This window comes from Desmodus rotundus, chromosome X (assembly GCF_022682495.2).
Source record: "Desmodus rotundus isolate HL8 chromosome X, HLdesRot8A.1, whole genome shotgun sequence".
Classification (NCBI taxonomy): Eukaryota; Metazoa; Chordata; class Mammalia; order Chiroptera; family Phyllostomidae; genus Desmodus; species Desmodus rotundus.
In genome coordinates, this window is record NC_071400.1 from 43288879 (window position 1) to 43308123 (window position 19245).

The 19245-nt window shown below is 38.3% G+C and overlaps 1 protein-coding gene across 1 annotated transcript in view; it reads left to right on the forward strand.

Annotated features, from left to right (window-relative positions):
- The window catches only part of IL1RAPL2 (interleukin 1 receptor accessory protein like 2), a 1002993-nt gene that overhangs the window by 899865 nt on the left and 83883 nt on the right, over positions 1 to 19245 (forward strand). The window lies entirely within an intron of this gene.

Consider the following 19245-nt stretch of genomic DNA (forward strand, 5'->3'; position numbering starts at 1 on the left):
TTGATTATGTTCCAGTTAAGGGTGAGATCATATGGTATTTGTCCCTCACCACCTGGCTTATTTCACTTAGCATAATGCTCTCCAGTTCCATCCGTGCTGTCATGAAAGCTAAGAGCTCCTTCTTTCTCTCTGCTGCATAGAATTCCATTGTATAAATGTACCATAGTTTTTTGATCCACTTATTTGCTTATGGGGACTTAGGTTGCTTCCAGCACTCGGCTATTGTAAATTGTGCTGCTATGAACATTGGGGTGCATAGGTTCTTTTGGATTGGTGTTTCAGGGTTCTTAGGGTATAATCCCAGCAGCGGAATTGCTGGGTCAAAGGGCAGTTCCACTTTCAGTTTTCTGAGGAAATTCCATACTGTTTTGCACAGTGGCCGCACCAGTCTGCATTAACACTAATAATGTACTAGGGTTTCCTTTTCTCCGCATCCTCTCCAACATTTGTTTGTGGATTTGTTTATGCTGGCCACTCTGACTGGTGTGAGATGGTACCTCATTGTGCTTTTAATTTGTACCTCTCTGATGGCTACTGATGTTGAGTGTCTTTTCATATGTCTCTGGGCCCTCTGTATGTCTTCCTTGGAGAAGTGCCTGTTCAAGTCCTTTGCCCATTTTTTAATTAGGTTGTTTGTCTTCCTGGAGTGGAGTCATGTGAGTTCTTTATATATTTTGGAGAACAGACACTTGTCTGAGGTATCATTGGCAAATATAATTTCCCATACTGTTGGTTCTCTTTCCATTTTAATGCTGTTTCCTTTAGCCATGCAGAAGCTTTTTATTTTGATGAGGTCCCATTTGTTTATTCTTTCCTGTATTTCCCTTGCTCTAAGAGGACATATTAGTGAAGATGTAGCTGCATGGAATGTCTCAGATTTTCTGGCCAATGTTTACTCTAGGATTTTAATGGTGTCATGACTTTTATTTAAGTGTTTTATCTACCTTGAATTTATTTTTGTGTATGGAGTGAGTTGATGATTGAATTCCATTTTTTTACACGTGGCTGTTCAGATCTCCCAACACCATTTGTTGAGGAGGCAATTTTTGTTCCATTTTACCCTCCAACCTCCTTTGTGAAATATTAATTGACCATAGAGACTTGGGTTTATTTCTGGGCTCTCTGTTCTGTTTCATTGGTCTGTGTGCCTGTTCTTATGCTAGTACCACGTGGTTTTTGATTACAGTGACCTTGTAACACAGTTTGATATCAGGTATTTTGATCCCTCCTGCTTTGTTCTTCTTTCTCAAAATTGCTGCAGCTATTAGGACCATTTATACTTCCATATAAATTTCTGAAGTGTTTGTTCTGTATCTGGGAAATATGTCATTGGTACTTTAATAGGGATTGCATTGAATCTATAAATTGCTTTGAGTAGAATGCCCATATTGATAAAGTTAATTCTTCTAATCCATGAACATGTTACATGCTTCTATTTGTTTGTGTCTTCCTTAATTTCTTTCTTCAGTGTTGTATAGTTTTCTGAGTACAGGTCATTTTCCTCCTTGGTTAGGTTTATTGCTACGTACTTCATTTTTCTTGTTGCTATATTGAATGGGATTTTTTTTTCCTCATTGCTCTTTGTAATGTTTCATTGTGGGTGTACTAGAATGCTTTGATTTCTTAATATTGACTTTCTATCCATCTCTTATGCCAAATTCATTTATTAGGTTGAGTAGTTTTTTCGCGGAGTCTATAGAATATTCCATGTACACTATCATGTCATCTGCAAACAGTGACAGTTTCATTTCCTCCTTTCGAATTTGGATGCCTTTTATGTCTTTTTCTTGTCTGATTGCTGTAGCTAGAACATCCAATACTATGTTGAAGAGGAGTGGTGAGAGAGGGCATTCTTGTCTAGTCCTTGATCTTAGTGGAAAAGCTCTACATTTTTGTCCTTTGAGTATGATGTAGGTTGTAGGTCTCTAATATATGGCCATTATTATGTTGAGGAATGATTTCTCTATTCTCACATATCTGTGTTTTTATCATAAATGGGTTCTGTACCTTATCTAATGCTTTTTTCGGCATCTATTGATATGATCATGTGATTTTTGTCTTTCCTTTTGTTTATGTGGTGAATTATGTTTATTGATTTGCGAATATTGTACCATCCTTGCATCCCTGGGATGAATCCCACTTGGTCATGGTGCATGATCTTTTTAATGTATTTTTGGATGCTGTTTGCCAGTATTTGTTGAGGATTTTAGCATCTATGTTCATCACCGATATTGATCTGAAGTTTTCTTTCTTTTTTATGTCTTTATTGTCTTTTGGCATTAAAAAGTGATTGAGATTCTTCCATCTTCTTGAATTTTTTGAAAATAATCTCTGGAGGATGGGGGTTAGCTCTCCCTTAAATACTCTGTAGAATTCTCCTGTGAAACCATGTGGTCCAGGCCTTTTGTGTGTTGGAAGCTTTTTGATTAGTGTTTCAATTTTATCAGATGTTATTGGTCTGTTCAAGCTTTCTTCTTTTTCTTCATTGACATTGGGAAGGTTATATTTTTCCAGAAATTTGTCCATTTCATCTAGGTTTTCACATTTCTGGGATTATAGTTCTTCATAGTAACTTTTTATAATCCTTCGTATTTCTCTGGTATCATTTGTAGTCTCTTCTCTTTCATTTCTGATTGTGTTTATTTGGGTCCTCTCTCTATTTTTCTTGATAAGCCTAATTAACGGCTTTTCGATTTTGTTTATCTTTTCAAAGAACCAGCTCCTGGATTCATTGATGCTTAGAATTGTGCTTTTAGAGTCTATGTCATTTAATTTGGCTCTGATCTTGGTTATTTCCTTCTTTATAGTTGCTCTGGGTTGTCTTTGTTTTTGTTCCTCAAGTTCTTGTAGGTGTAGTGTTGGGCTGTTTGTTTGAAATGATTCTATTCTCTTTAGGTAGGCCTGTATAACTATGAACTTCCCTCTCAGGACTGCCTTCACAATTTCCCATAGGTTTTGGATTGTATTTAGTTCATTTTCATTTGTTTTCAGAAACTTTTTGATTTCTTCCCTAATCTCATTCTTCACCCATTCATTGTTTACTAGCATGCTATTCAATCTTAATGTTTTTTAGTGTTTTTGGGTTTTTTCCTTGGAGTTTGTTTCCAGTTTCAGTCTTTCGTGGTCAAAGAAAATGCTTGATATGATTTCAAATTTCTTGAACTTCTTCAGGCTAGTTTTGTGTCCTATCATGTGGTCTAACTTTGAAAATGTTCCATGTGCATTTGAAAAGAATGTTTATTTTGTTTCTTTGGGATGGAAGACTATATATATAAGTTAAGTCCATTTCATTTATGGTGTTGTTCAATGCCACAATATCCTTGTTGATATTTTGTTTGGAAGATCTGTCCATCTTTGTCAGTGTGCTGTTAAATCGTCTACTATAATTGTGTTGCTGTCAATATCTTTCTTGAAGTCCTCCAAGCCTTCCTTTATGTATTTGGGTGCTCCTATCTAGGGTGCATATATATTCACAATGTTTATGTCTTCTTGATGCACTCTTCCTTGGAATATTTTGATGTGAACTTTTGGGTTTCTCTTCATGGCCCTTTTTTTGAAGTCTCTTTTGTCAGATATGACTATTGCTATCCTCACTGTTTTTTCCTGTCCATTTGCTTGGAAAATTTGTTTCCAGCCCTTCACTTTCAGTCTGTGTAGGTCTTCTATCCTGAGGTAGGTCTCTTGTGGGCAGCATATGTGTGGGTCATGCTTACTTATTCATTCAGCTATTCTATGCGTTTTGATTGGATCATTTAACCATTTACATTTAAGGTTATTATTGATAGGTACTTATTCATTACCAGTTTTCATACCTGTGTTCCTCTCTCTCTCTCTCTCTTTTCTTTCCTTTCCTTAAAGCAGTCCCTTTAGAATCTCTTGCAGATTGGATTGGTGGAGCTGTATTCTTTACACTTCTTTTGACTGGGAAGTTCCTTCTTTGGCTGTCTATCTTGATTGATAGCCTTGCTGGGTAAAGTATTCTTGGTTGCAGGCCTCTGGTTCTCATTACTTGGAATATTTTTTGCCATTCCCTCAGGCTTGGAAATTCTCCATTGAAAAGTCAGCAGCTAACATTATCAGGGCTCCCTTTCATATTTCATCCTGTTTCTCCCTCGGTGCCTTTAAGATCCTCTCTTTGTCTCAGGATTTTGCATTTTAATTATGATGTGTCTTCAAGTGGGCCTCTTTGGGTTCCTCTTGCTTGGGACTCTCTGTGTTTCCTGGATTTGTGTGACTTTTTTGCTCATCAAATTAGGGAAGTTTTCCATCATTACTTTTACACAGAGGGTTTCTATGCCTTGCTCTTCTTCTTCTCCTTCTGGTATCCCTATTATACAGATATTATTACCTTTCATATTGTCCTGGACTTCCCTTATCCCCCTGTTCATTCTTTCTGAGCTTCTTTTCCTTTTCTTTCTCTTTCTGGGTGTTACTGTCTACCTTGTCCTCCAGCTAACTGATCCGATCCTCTGCTTCATTAGGACTGCTTTTGATTCCTTCTACTGTGTTCTTCAGTTCAGACATTGTATTCTTCATTTCTGCTTGGACCCTGTTGATAGTTTTTATTTCCTTTTTCATGTTGATATAGTTTGCAGTGAGTTCATTGTAGTTTCCCTGTAGTTTCTGGTAATTGTCTGTGAACTCATTAAGCTTCCTTATAACCAATACTTTAAACTCAATATCTGATAGTTGACTTGCCTCTTTTTGATTTAGCATTGTTTCTGGGACTTCCTCCTTTCCTTTCATTTGGTGCTTGTTTCTTTTTCTTCCCATTGTTTGTGAAACTCTTTCTTTTATTCTCTCCATAAGTTGATCTGGTCTGACACCCGGGATTTATGTTGCAAACTTCTCTGGTAGAATACCTGTGAGATTCAGTGGTACAGTCTCCTTGATCACCTGATCTTATAGATCTTGGGCTGTGGTTTATGGTAGCTCTGTGTATGTCTTTGTTTTTTCGTTGTTCAATATTCTTTTGGTGGGTCCTTCCCATCAGCTGGTTAAATGAGGGTGGCCATCACATTCAAAATGACTTCTCGGGGAAGTTGGCGGCAAGATAGGTGGGAGCGGAGTCCACTTCCCCTCAACGCCAGTGAAATACCTAGCTGATCTGAGGAGCAGAGTGAACAGCCAACAGTATTCCAGCATATATGAATATCAGAGACCAAAGATAGAGGACATTGAAAGATCTGATGGTAAGAAGAGTGCTTAAGGACAATAAGGTCCCTGGAACCTGAGCGGGGACCAGGGCAGCTGAAGCCCCGGCTCAGGCACAGGGGCTGCTGCAGGAATCTTGGGAGAGAGCCAGGCTGAGCTGTGAGCAGCCAGGTGTTTGTTTGGACCAGGGGGGCTTGAATAGGAGGAATTTCTCAAAAAGAAAAAGAAAATAGAGGCACTCAGGGGCTAGTTAGAGAACTCTCCCCAGCAGCCACAACCTCTGGTGCCTCTCCCCACTCAGCCCCTGGAGGGTGAACAGCCCCAGGTCTCACCTGAAGCCTGGTTGCGTGCACGCAGATTAGCGGACTGGGGGCCCACACCTGAAACCCCAGCTTGCCGCCCACACCTGAAACCCCAGCTTGCCGCCCACACCTGAAACCCCAGCGGGGCGCCCACACCTGAAACCTCAGGTGGGTGCACATCTGGAGCAGAGGCTAGCTGCCCCACCCACAGGCACAAAACAGCGGACCCAAGGGCCTCCTGACTGAGTCCCAAAGCGGCCCCGCCCGCCTGCAACAAACAAACCCAAAGAGGCTGGATCCCCCTGCTGGGCACGACCCAGGCCCAAAGCTGCTGGATTGGCCTACCCAGCGTGACCCAGGCCCAAAGCAGCAGATTGGCTGATCAAGGGCCTGGCCACGTGTGAGGTACCACACCTACAACTCCTACCTAACCCCTGCACAAAGAGCTCTGCAGGGCCCACTGGCTCTCCAGGACAAAGGCAGAACACCCAGCAGAGGGGAGCTGCAGGGCTAGGGGAGACTGCATGCCTCGGAAAGACTCGACCCAGTAGGGGGCTGAACTACCCTGTAGCAGCACGCAGAGCCCTTAGCATCTAAGACAGCAAAGAGCAAGAAGGGGGAGTGTGAGTTGCCCCTAATTGGTGCAACTCAAGGACAGCACAACTGGTGAAAAAGGCCTACTGGGGAGGAGAAGGACCATGAGGAACTGGGCTGCAGGCTGAACAAAAGCGAAGAGTGTGGCCCAGGAAGGGAGAAAAGTGAAACCAATCCTTCCAACCACCCCCTTCCGTTCCAAAAACAGGACAACAGCAGAACTAACCTGACCAGTTTAAAGCCAGCACAATACATTTTTTTTTTCATTTCCTCCTTTCTGCCTGAATTCCTTCTTCCTTTCTTTTTTTTCCTTCCTTCTTCCTCCCATCCTTTACCTTTTTTATTCCTTCTTCCTACCTTCTTTTATTTATTCCTTTCTTTTAATTTTTGTTAAAATTCCTTCTTATCTTGCCTCCGATCTTTATTCCCTCTTCCTTCCTTCCTTCCCTTTTCTATTTCCTTTTTCCCTCCTTCCCTTCTTTTTTTTTCTTCCCCCTTTCTCTTTTTCCCACAGGTGAGACAACAAAAACTGGAGTGCTGAAAAGACCAGAGTTAGACGGTCTTACACCCACAAATGTCAGCTCAAGACCAGTGAGCACAGGAGATTAAGGAGACAGCACCACTGAATCCCATTGGCATTCTACCATAGAAGTTCATACCATAAACCCAGGGAGTCAGAATAGATCGATTTAAGAAGCAGAGACGAACAAGGAGTCGCACAAACAATGGGAAGACAAATAAACAATCTCCAAATGAAAGGAAAGGAGGAGGCCTCAGAAAGAATGGTAACTGAAAAAGAGGCAAGTCAACTATCAGATACAGAGTTCAAAGCAATGGTCATCAGGAAGCTCACTGAGCTCTCTGAGCTCAAATAGAACTACCACAAACTACAGGGAAAATACAATGAACTCACTGCAAACTATATCAACATGAAAAAGGAAATAGAAACTATCAACAAGAGCCAGGAGGAAATGAAGAATACAATTTCTGAACTGAAGAACACAGTAGAAGGAATGAAAAGCAGATTTGATGAAGCAGAGGATCAGATCAGCGAGCTGGAGGACAAAGTAGAAAAAACACCCAGAAAGAGCAAGAAAATGAAAAGACGCTGAGAAAGAATGAAGAGGTAATAGGGAAATGCAGGACAACATGAAACGTAACAATATCCGTATAATAGGAATACCAGAAGGAGAAGAAGAAGAGCAAGGGATAGAAAACCTGTTTGAAAAAGTAATCATGGAAAATTTCCCTAATCTGATGAGAGAAAAAGTCACCCAAATCCAAGAAAAACAGAGAGTCCCAAGCAAGAGGAACCCAAAGAGGCCCACTGCAAGACACGTCGTAATTAAAATGGCAAAATTCCAAGACAAAGAGAGGATCTTAAAGGCAGCAAGGGAGAAACAGGAAGTAACATACAAGGGAGCCCCAATAAGGTTAGCAACTGACTTCTCAATGGAAACGCTCCAAGCCAAAAGAGAATGGCAAAAAATATTCCAAGTAATGAGAACCAGAGGCCTGCAACCAAGGCTACTTTACCCAGCAAGGCTCTCAATCAAGATTGAAGGCAAAATAAAGAGTTTCCCACACAAAAGAAGTCTAAAAGAATACGCTTCTACCAAACCAGCTCTGCAAGAGATGCTAAAGGGACTGCTTTAAGGAAAGGAAAGAAAAGAGAAAGAGAGAGCAACAAAGGCAGGGAAAAATGGCAATGAATAACTACCTATCGATAATAACCTTAAATGTAAATGGATTAAATGCTGCAATCAAAAGCCATAGAATAGCTGAATGGATAAGAAAACATGACCCACACATATGCTGCCTAACAGAGACCCATCTCAGGACAAAAGACTTACACAGACTGAAAGTGAAGGGCTGGAAACAAATTTTCCAGGCAAAAGGACAGGAAAAAAAAGCAGGTGTAGCAATACTCATATCAGACAATATAGATTTCCAAAGAAGGGCCATAAAGACAGACCCAGAAGGTCACTTCATAATACTCAAAGGAAGAATCCACCAAGAAGACATAAACATTGTAAATATATATGCACCATGCATAGGATCACCCAAATACATAAAGAAAATCTTGGAGGACTTCAAGAAAGATATTGACAGCAACACAATTATAGTAGGGGACTTTAACACCCCACTATCAAAAATGGACAGGTCTTCCAAACAAAAGATCAACAAGGATATTGTGTCACTTAACAATACCCTAGAGGAAATTGACATAACTGATATATATAGAGATTTTCATCCCAAAGAAGCAAAATACACATTCTTTTCAAGTATACATGGAATTTTTCAAAGATAGACCACATGATAGAAGACAAAGCAAGCCTCAACAAATTCAAGAAAACTGAAATCATATCAAGCATTTCCTCTGACCACAAGGGGCTGAATCTACAAACCAACCCCAAAGTAAAAAACCCCAAACACTCAAAATCATGGAGATTGAATAGCATGCTATTAAACAATGAATGGGTCAAGAACGAGATTAGGGAAGAAATCAAAAACTTTCTGGAAACAAAAGAAAATGAACTCACAACAACCCAAAACCTATGGGACACAGCAAAGGCAGTCCTGAGAGGGAAGTTCATACCAACATAGGCCTACCTTAAAAAGATAGAAACATTTCAAACAAACAACCTATCCCTACGCCTACAAGAACTTGAGGAACAATAACAAAGACAGCCCAGAGAAAGCAGAAGGAAGGAAATAACCAAGATCAGAGCAGAATTAAATGACATAGAGACTAAAAGCACAATTCTAAGGATCAATGAATCCAGGAGCTGGTTCTTTGAAAAGATAAACAAAATCGACAAGCATTTAAGTAGGCTCATCAAGAAAAAAAGAGAGAGTATTCAAACAAAAACAATCAGAAATGAAAGAGGAGAGATTACAACTGATATCACTGAAATACAAAGGATTGTAAGAAATAACTATGAAGAACTGTATGCCAAGAAATTTGAAAACTTAGGTGAATTGGACACATTTCTAGAAAAATATAATCTTCCAAAACTGAATGAAGAAGAAGCAGAAAACCTGAACAAACCAATAACAGCAGACGAAATTGAAGCAGTCATCAAAAAACTCCCAACACACAAAAGCCCTGGACCAGACGATTTCACAGGAGAATTCTACAAAGCATTTAAGGAAGAGCTAACCCCTACCCTTCACAAACTATTCAAAAAAATCCAAATGATGGAAGATTCCCAAACTCTTTTTATGAAACCAGCATCATCCGAGTCCCAAAACCAGATAAACACAAAATGAAGAAAGTAAATTTCAGGCCAATATCGCTGATGAACATAGATGCTAAAATTCTCAACAAAATATTTGCAAACCACATCTAGCAATACATTAGAAAGATCATACAGCATGACCAAGTGGGATTCATCGCAGGGATGCAAGGATGGTACAATATTCACACATCAATAAACATAATACATCATATAAACAACAGCAAAGACAAAAATCATATGATCATATCAATAGATGCAGAAAAAGCATTAGATAAGATACAGCATCCATTTCTATTAAAAATACTCAGCAAAGTGGGAATAGAGGGAGCATTCCTCAACATAATAAAGGCCATATGTGAGAGACCTACAGCCAACATCATACTCAATGGACAAAAACTTAGAGCTTCCCCACTAAGATCAGGAACAAGAAAAGGATACCCTCTCTCACCAATCCTATTCAACATAGTATTGGAAGTCCTAGCCACAGCAATCAGACTAGAAAAAGAAATAAAAGGCATCCAAATTGCAAAGGAGGCAATGAAACCATCACTGTTTGCACATGACATGATAGTGTACATGGAAAATCCTATAGACTCACCAAAAAACTACTCGACCTATAAATGAATTTGGCAAAACAGCTGGATACAAAGTCAATATTCAGAAATCAAAGGCATTCCTGTTCACCAAAAACAAAACTGCAGAACAGAAATCAGGAAAAAAAAAATCCGATTTGATATAGCAACAAGAAAAATCACGTACCTAGGAATAAACCTAACCAAGGAGGTGAAAGACCTGTACTCAGAAAACTACACAACATTAAAAAACGACATTAAGGAAGAAACAAACAATTGGAAGCATGTGCCATGGTCATGGATTGGAAGAATTAACATCATCAAAATGGCCATACTACCCAAAGCAAGTTATAGATTCAATGCAATCCCTATTATAGTACCCATGACATATTTCACAGATATAGAACAAACATTTCAGAAATTCATATGGAACCATAAACGACCCCGAATAGGTGCAGCAACTTTGAGAAAGAAGAACAAAGCAGGAAGGATCACAATACCTGATATCAAACTGTATTACAAGGCCACTGTAATCAAAACAGCCTGGTACTGGCATCAAAACAGGCACATAGACCAATGGTACAGAACAGAGAGCCCAGAAATGAACTCAAGCCTTTATGGTCAATTAATATTTGACAAAGGAGGCAGGAGCATAAAATGGAGTAAAAAATAGTCTCTTCAATAAATGGTGTGGGGAGATCTGGACAGCTACGTGCAAAAAAATGAAACTGGATCACCAACTTATGCCATACACAAAAGTAAACTCAAGATGGATAAAAGACTTAAATATAAGTTGTAACACCATGAAAGTCCTAGAGGAAAACATTGGCAGGAACATCTCAGACATTCTACGCAGCAACATCCTCACAGACATGTCCCCTAAAGCAAGGGACATAAAGGAAAGAATAAACAAATGAGACCTCATCAAAATAAATTGCTTCTGCATGGCTAAAGAAAACAGCACCAAATTACAAAGAGAACCAACAGTATGGGAAAACATATTTGCCAATGATACCTCAGACAAGGGCCTGATCTCCAAAATATATAAAGAACTCACACGACTCCACTCCAGGAAGAGAAACAACCCAATTAAAAATGGGCAAAGGATTTAAACAGACACTTCCCCAAGGAAGACATACAGAGGGCCCAGAGACATATGAAAAGACACTCAGCATCACTAGCCATCTGAGAGATGCAAATTAAAACCACAGTGAGGTACCATCTCACAGCAGTCAGAGTGGCCAACATAAACAAATCCACAAACAAATGTTGGAGAGGATGCGGAGAAAAGGGAACCCTAGTGCAGTGTTGGTGGGAATGCAGACTGGTGAGGCCACTGTGGAAAACTGTATGGAATTTCCTCAGAAAACTATAAATGGAACTGCCCTTTGACCCAGCAATTCCACTGCTGGGATTACACCCTAAGAACCCTGAAACACCAATCCAAAAGATCCTGTGCACCCCAATGTTCATAGCAGCACAATTTACAATAGCCAAGTACTGGAAGCAACCTAAGTGCCCATCAGCAAATGAGTGGATCCAAAAACTATGGTATATTTACACAATGGAATTCTACGCAGCAGAGAGAAAGAAGGAGCTTCTACCTTTTGCAACAGCATGGATGGAACTGGAGAGCATTATGCTAAGTGAAATAAGCCAGGTGGTGAGGGACAAATACCATATGATCTCACCCTTAACTGGAACATAATCAATAGAGGAATAAAGGAAACAAAATACAACCAGAGACATTGAGGTTGGGAACAGTCTAGCAGTGGCCAGGGGTTAGTGGGTTGGGGACAGTGGAAAGAGGGAATTGCAGGAACTATTATAAAGTACACATGGACAAAATGGGGGGGGGAGTTGGAGGTGGGGGAGGAGGTGAGTTCAGCTGGGGTGGGGTGGACGGATGGGGAGAAAAGGCATGTAACTGTAATTGAATAACAATAAAAATTTTAAAAAATGACTCCTCAAGTAGAGCAACGAATCTACATCAAATTTTGCATTAAGCATGAATGCAAATTTTGATGTAGATCCACAGAAACTATTCAGATCATTCAGAAGGCCACAGCTATGGGCAACTGGTGATTGGCAGCTTCATCATGATTACATGCCCACTCATGCATCACATCTCATGCAGAGTTTTGTGGTGAAATATCAAATCACCCAGGTTACTCAGACCCCTACCTCCCAGATTTGATGCCCTGTGATTTCTGGCTTTTCCCAAAACTAAAATCACCTTTGAAAGGGAAGAGATTTCAGACTATCAGTGCAATTATAGCAGGAAAATATGGTAGAGCAGCTGATGGTGATTGGGAGAACTATATGAAGTCCCAATGTGTCTACTTTGAAGGGGACTGAGGTGTCATTGCCCTATGTACAATGTATCTTGTATATTCTTCAATAAATGTCTCTATTTTTCATATTACATATCTAGATAGCAAAATAATGCCCCTAATTTGGATAACAATCTGGCAGTTCCTCCAATGGTTCACCAGCATTGTTAACAATTTCCCTCCTATATATATTAACAAAATAAATGAAAAAATACATTCTCACAAAAACTTGTATACAAGTGTTTATAGGAGCATTTTTCATAATAGATAAAAGGTGGAAATAATCTAATTGTCCATCAATTGATGAATAGATAAATAAAATGTAAAATATTTATACAATAGAATATTATTCAGCCATGAAAGAATTAATAGACTATTGATAAAAACTATGGCATGGATAAACTTTGAAAATATTCTCAGTAAAAAGACAGTGACAAAAGATCACTGTTTTATTATATGATTCCATTTATTATATGAAATGTCTAAAATAGGCAAATATATAGAGACAGAAAGTGTGTTAGTGGTTTCTTGGGGATGGTCAAATGGAATGATGGGGATAAAAACTTAAAATGTATATTTTTACTTTTTTTTTTTTTTTTTTTTTTTTTTTTACGATTGCAGTTCAATTTAAAATAATTTTTTTTTTAATTTATTTATTGTTATTTAATTACAGTTGTATGCCTTTTCCCCCATCCCTTCACCCCACCCCAGGTGAACCCACTTCCCTAAGAACACTGAAACACCAATCCAAAAGAATCTGTGCACCCCAATGTTCATATTTTTACTTTTGGTGTGGTGGATACAATATAGCATAAGATACATTGTTCAAAGTCTATAATTCAGTGACATTGAATACATTCACAATGTTGTACAAGCACCACTACTATGTAGTTTATGAAAATTTTCATCACCCTGAAAGGAAAGTCTGTGCCCATTAAATAGTCTGGGGCTAATTTTTACAGTAATGAAAATGTTACAAAATTGACTGTGGTGATGGTTGCATGTATATGTGACTACACTAAAAAACAGAAAATTGTACATTTTAAATGGATGCATTTTATGGTATGTACAGTATACCTCAATAAAACTTGTTTGAAAAAACTTATTTATTGCCTGGCACGAAACAGATGTTCAGAAAAAAAATCAATATAGTATTTACAAATAGTTATTATCTATTAATTCTCATTTAAACTTGGTTTCCAAATTAGTAACCTTTTATTACTAATTTAATGTTAAGGCTTATAAAATTAATACAACTGAATTTCTTTTAAATCTTGTAGAATATACATGTTTATAAATATTTTCAATGTACTCGACTGTAAAAGATTTTGAGGTTCATATTCATTTTTCAGAGAAAGAAATAGGTACACAAAGGGAAAGTGGTAGGTACAATGATACTTGGCAGCAAAATTTCGACTACCAAAAAGCTCATAGGTATCTTTCCTGATGAAAGGTAGTAGTTATATCAGCTTAAGATGGTTATCTCATTTTTTTCTGTAGATGACTGACTAAACTTGTCAAATAAACAGCTTTATTGGGGTATAATTCACATACATTAAACAGCATACAATTTAATGTGTACAGTCTGTAAGTGCTGACTGATATATGTATACACCTGTGAAACCATCATCATAACCAAGACAAAGAATGTATCACTTACCCACAGGTATCCTGGTGCCCCGTTGTAATCCCTCCTACCTGCCCTTCTTTCACAACACTGATATTTCTGTCACTATAAATCAATTTACACCTTTAGACATTTATATAAATGAAGTCATACAGGTAGTATTCATTTTTGTCTGCATTATTTCACTTAACACTATCATTTTAAGATTTCATCTATCTTGGTATATGTATCAGTAGTTCGTTCTTGTTTATTGCTGAGTAGTATCCCAATATCTGGATATAGACAGCTTGGCTATCCATTAACTTGTTGATGGACGTTTGTTTTGTTTGCAGTTTGGGGGACACTATAGATGTGGACCTCAGAGAAAGATTCATTTTTACATGACCCCTAAGAAAGAACTTCAGATTGAACTCTGAAGAGTTCCCCCACAGTGTCCTGCTCACATAAGCTGAGTCAACTGTTATTAGAGAAACCCTTGTTTTGTCCTTGTAGTAAGGAATGACACCTACCCATCCATTTAGAACTGCACAATTTGGGTACCTAATTAACATTAAAAGGACCTTTTAGGTGTACATTAGCATAGCCCTCTTAAGTCACTGAGCCCTAAGGAAATATGAACCCAAATGCCACTCACAACTACCAGAATATCCCACACAACAGCATCACAGCCTTTCCACTGACATTTGAAGACATCATTTGTAGAGATGTTAAGGGATTGTGCAAGTTTGGCAGTTTTTAATTTAAAAATTATTTTTATTATTTTATTGGTTTTTAAATTGAATTTATTATTTTATCTACAATTTTTAAGTCATTACAACAAGCTGCTCTTTACAAGCTCTACCAAGTATATTTAGAGAGCTCAGTTATTTGGAGGATACATAGTAGAAGCCATCATTAAACAAGAACTTCCTAATTTCTGACCCTCTGTTAAAACTTAATGGCAATGGTTTGCAAAGTGGTATAAAAGAGTTCACAAAAATGATACTCCTTGGTTGTAAGTACTATAGGAAGGACAAACCAGTCCTACACCTTTACAGAACCTCCTCTTAATTGATCTTACTGGAGTCTTGGTGATTAAAAACATATGTATATTTAGCTAGTGAGTAGTTCACAGTGCTAATAAAAATGCCAGAGAGATTGAACCAGTTCTATTAAACAAGAAATAATAGCCTTCATGTTTTCCTGCAGGGCTGAGAATTGCATTTGACTGTGGAAGGAGACAACATGACTTTAAATGCAATTTCTTTGCCCCAATGGGGAGTAACTTTTAGATTATAAATCTCACTTTACAAATCTCCCTATCAATATTTAATGTTTTTTTCTCAAGCAAACCACAGAACAGTTTAATAAATCTTTTATAATTCTTGACCTAAAAAGCACATTCTATTTATCTTAAGTTTTTTCAGATGATCTTCTTAAAATGCAAATAATTTCATTTACTCTCAATTCCCGAAAGGCTACAAGTTGATTGTGAGCTTTATTTTTAGTTTTGGTGTCTTCATTTCAACTCCACCATTTTGTGGCTTTCTGTTTCCCTCTCTTTACCTTATCCTCTCCTAGACTGAAAGAAATGCTCTTCACAAAGGAGGTATTATGATACAGGTACAAAAATATTGTAGTTTTGAAATAAGGTAAATCAACCTTAAGACTCCAAATAACCTATTAATAACTAACCATTTAAAAAATATGGAGCTGTAAACATGTAGCTTGCTCCCAAAGTGTAAAGGAGACTACTGAAGTCCCAGGCAGACTCACATAAAATGATGGGCTGTGTTTTGGCAACTTCCTGCCACTCACCTGCTCTGGCCTTCCCAAAAATGTGCTAATGCACACACATACACCCACACTGTCCTCTTTTTTTCCCCACTCAACTCATCTGGCTGGAAGAACAAACACTGATCATTTTGCTTTTGATTTAAATATTTCAAATATCGTCATAGTTATATGTGAATGTAGATTTTGTTAGTCACAAGAAATCCTTAGTGGAAAAGTAAACTTCAGAGAAGCTTAGTTTTACCCAGGGACAGTGCTAACTGCCACTTCTATGAAAGATGATTTTTGGAAGAGAGGTGACTCTATTATTCACAGTTTCACTTCCACAGTGGGTCTTAGCCTTGACCTATGCATAAAACATATTCAAAACCTATCTAAGAAACACTTCTTATTTCTCTTTACTTAATGAACAGACTCTAGATTCCCAACTCAAATATGGTATCTTATATTGTAAGCTGCTCTAGATTGGAAACTATAATTAGTGAGTAAAAATAATTCCAGGAATCCAGAATAGTGGAGGAGTAAGTGAAAGCTACACTAACCTCCTCCCTGGACCAATCTGGAATTACAACTAAATTGTAGGGGAGTCATCTGGAATAAACAAGTGAGCATTATCTGGAGTGAGGTCTTATGGCCATGGAGAGAAGAAAGAGTTTCAATACAATGTGATTGGTACAAAATGCAGAGGACACTCAAGGGGGCTAGCTGGTATCACACAGACAGTAGCTGAAGTGCTGGAGGACTACTTTAGCATCCGTGGGGGTCCCCTGAAATATGTGTGTTCTAAACCCCAAGCTGGGCACCCTAGCCTATAGCACCAGGGCCTGAAAAGAATGCAGAAAACATCCAGCTGTGAAAAGTGGCAGGGTTTCTCTCTGCCAGGGACAGAAAGCTAGAGTCACAGAAAGTCTTTTAAAGGGCCAGTGCATGAAATTTCATTTGCAGCCACTTAACCTGGGTTCCAGCAAAGGGGGAGGGCAGAGTTGACTAGAGACACTTGAAGAGAGACTGGAGATGGTGGCTTTGGGGAGTGAACTGAGGTGACAGACACCAGGATACTGATGTGGAGTCACTCCCACACTGCAGGAGCCATCATGCTATAGTCAACCATTCCCCTCCAAGTGGCATCAGTCTGAGGGGAAGCAAGAGCCCCACCAACAGAAATTATTCTGTCCCACCCGTGGTGCTTAAGCCTGACTGCTGATTACAGAATGACTAGATTAACAACATAAGAAGTCAGCCATAGACTGTGGATCCCTAGTAGTCTCAAACAGGCTGCCTAAGTCCAGACTGGGACACCATCTGACATCACCAGAAGCAGATGCAAAAAGAAAAAAACAGTGGCAAATACTAGGTGCTACCAAGATGAATTACACCTCAGTCTTCTTCATGATTTGTGATATTTCTCTCCTGCATACCTTTTTTAACATTCATTTCTTATACTTCAAGTTTGTACATATTGTCACTAGATTTTATATTATAGTTTATTTAAAACCTCATATTTTTCTTCTCCCTTCTCTTACCCCATTATATTTTTTTCTCTCCTCCTTTTATTTTCATTTTACATTTTTGTTTCTCTCCTTCTACAAGTTGTTTCCATTCCACACTCTTACTGTTTCTCCCACTATCTAGCCTCTCAAAACCATTTTTCTTGTCATTGGTCATCTCATTCTTTCTCTCGCTCTTAAAATACCCGTGTTCTCTCCCCACCTTTATCAATCTTTGATCAATGCTTGTGGATATGGTGGTTGTTGTTGCAGTTCTTCAATTCTACCTCTAGATCTTCACTATTTTGTTATTTCAAATCTCAAGTTTTACAGTTCCTCTCTCCTACTTCATTCTGTTTTCCTCCTGCCTGCTTTTCTTTTTTCATTTCAAATTTTATTTTTCCCTGTCTTAGCCCAGTTTTTGTCCCTCACTCTTAGTATTCCTTCTCACTCTATCATCTCATAATCACTTCCCTTTCCTCTACACAGCTCTTAAGTTTTTCTTTCTTTTTTCCTTCTTATTCCCATCCCACCAATATTAATATTAGCTCATTTGTTGTTGATAGTGTTGTGGTGTATCTATTTCTCCAATATAGTTCCCATTTTTTATTTATTTATCTTTTTCATTTTTCTTTCCCTCATTATATTTTCTAAAGATTTTTTTATTTATTATTTTTAGAGAAGGGAAGGGAGGGAGAGAGGGAGAGAAACATCAATGTGTGGTTGCCTCTTGGGCACCTTCCATTGGGAACCTGGTCTACAACTCAGGCATGTGCCCTACCAAACACACCCTTTGATTCACAAGCCAGTACATGATCCACTGAGCCACACCAGCCAAGACTCATTATATATATATTTTTTATTTTCTGTTTAAACCTTAATTACTAAACAGTTTTCTTTTTTCCTCCATTTTGCCTTCTTCATTCCCCTTTTTATTTATGATGTAAATTTTTCTTTCCCTCTTTGCCTTGCACCAATACCATACTTCTGTTATTGCTCCTCCCACTACCCTTTCAAAATTATTTTTCTTTCAGTTAGTTATTTCACATTTATTTCTCATTTCTTATAATCGTTTTAATATTTTTAAACCTTTATTAATACTGGCTCATTTGCCATTGATAATGTGATAGTGGGTGAGGGTTATGCTTGTGGGTGTGAGTTTGTCTCCTAGGCTGATTGCTTTTATTCAGCCAGTACCTGAACACCAACATACAAGATGTGGTGGGTGGAGTGACTCTCAGTCAGCCACTAGGGGGAAAGACTCACCAAAGAATGACCCAACAATGCAATTACAAAATGCAAATTACAACCAGATTGCCAACATAAATGGTATAAAGGGAATACCAAGAGCATCAAGTTCTGGAGATCAAGGAGACAGTACCACTAAGCCCCACAGGTCTCCTAACATAGAATGTCACACCACGAAGACAAGAAGTGAAAGTAGATAAAACTAATCAACAGAAACAAATAAAAAGAGTACCTAAAATGGAAAGAAAAAGAAATAACACCCAATAAATGGGAAATGAAGGATCCCCATAAAGAGTACTAAATGATACAGAGGCAAGGAAGCTATCAGACCCTGAGTTTAAAAAAAAAAAATGGTTATAAGGAAGCCCAATGAGCCAACTGACAATCACAAAGAACTACAGGGAAACTACAAGGAACTTACTGCAACTACATCAGCGTGAAAAAGGATATAGAAACTATAAATATAAGCCAGAAGGAAATGAAGAATACAATTTGTGAATTGAAGAACACGGTAGGAGGAATTAAAAGCAGGCTAGTTGAAGCAGGGGATCGAATCAGTGAGCTGGAGGACAAGATAGAAGAAAATTCCCAGACAGAGCAACAAAATGAAAAAAGACTAAAAATGATGAAGAAGGTTTAAGGGAGTTGCAACACAACCTGAAATGTGATAATACCCATATCATAGGATTACCTGAAGGAGAAGAAGGGGAGCAAGGCATAGAAAACCTGTTGGAAAAAATAATGACAGAAAATTTCCTTAACTTGATCAGAGAAAAAGTCATGCAAGCTCAGGAAGTACAGAGGGTCCCAATCAAAATGAACCCATAGAGGGTCACTCCAAGACATATCATAATAAAAATAGCAAAATTTAAAGACAAAGAGATAATCTTAAAGGCAGCAAGAGAGAAACAGG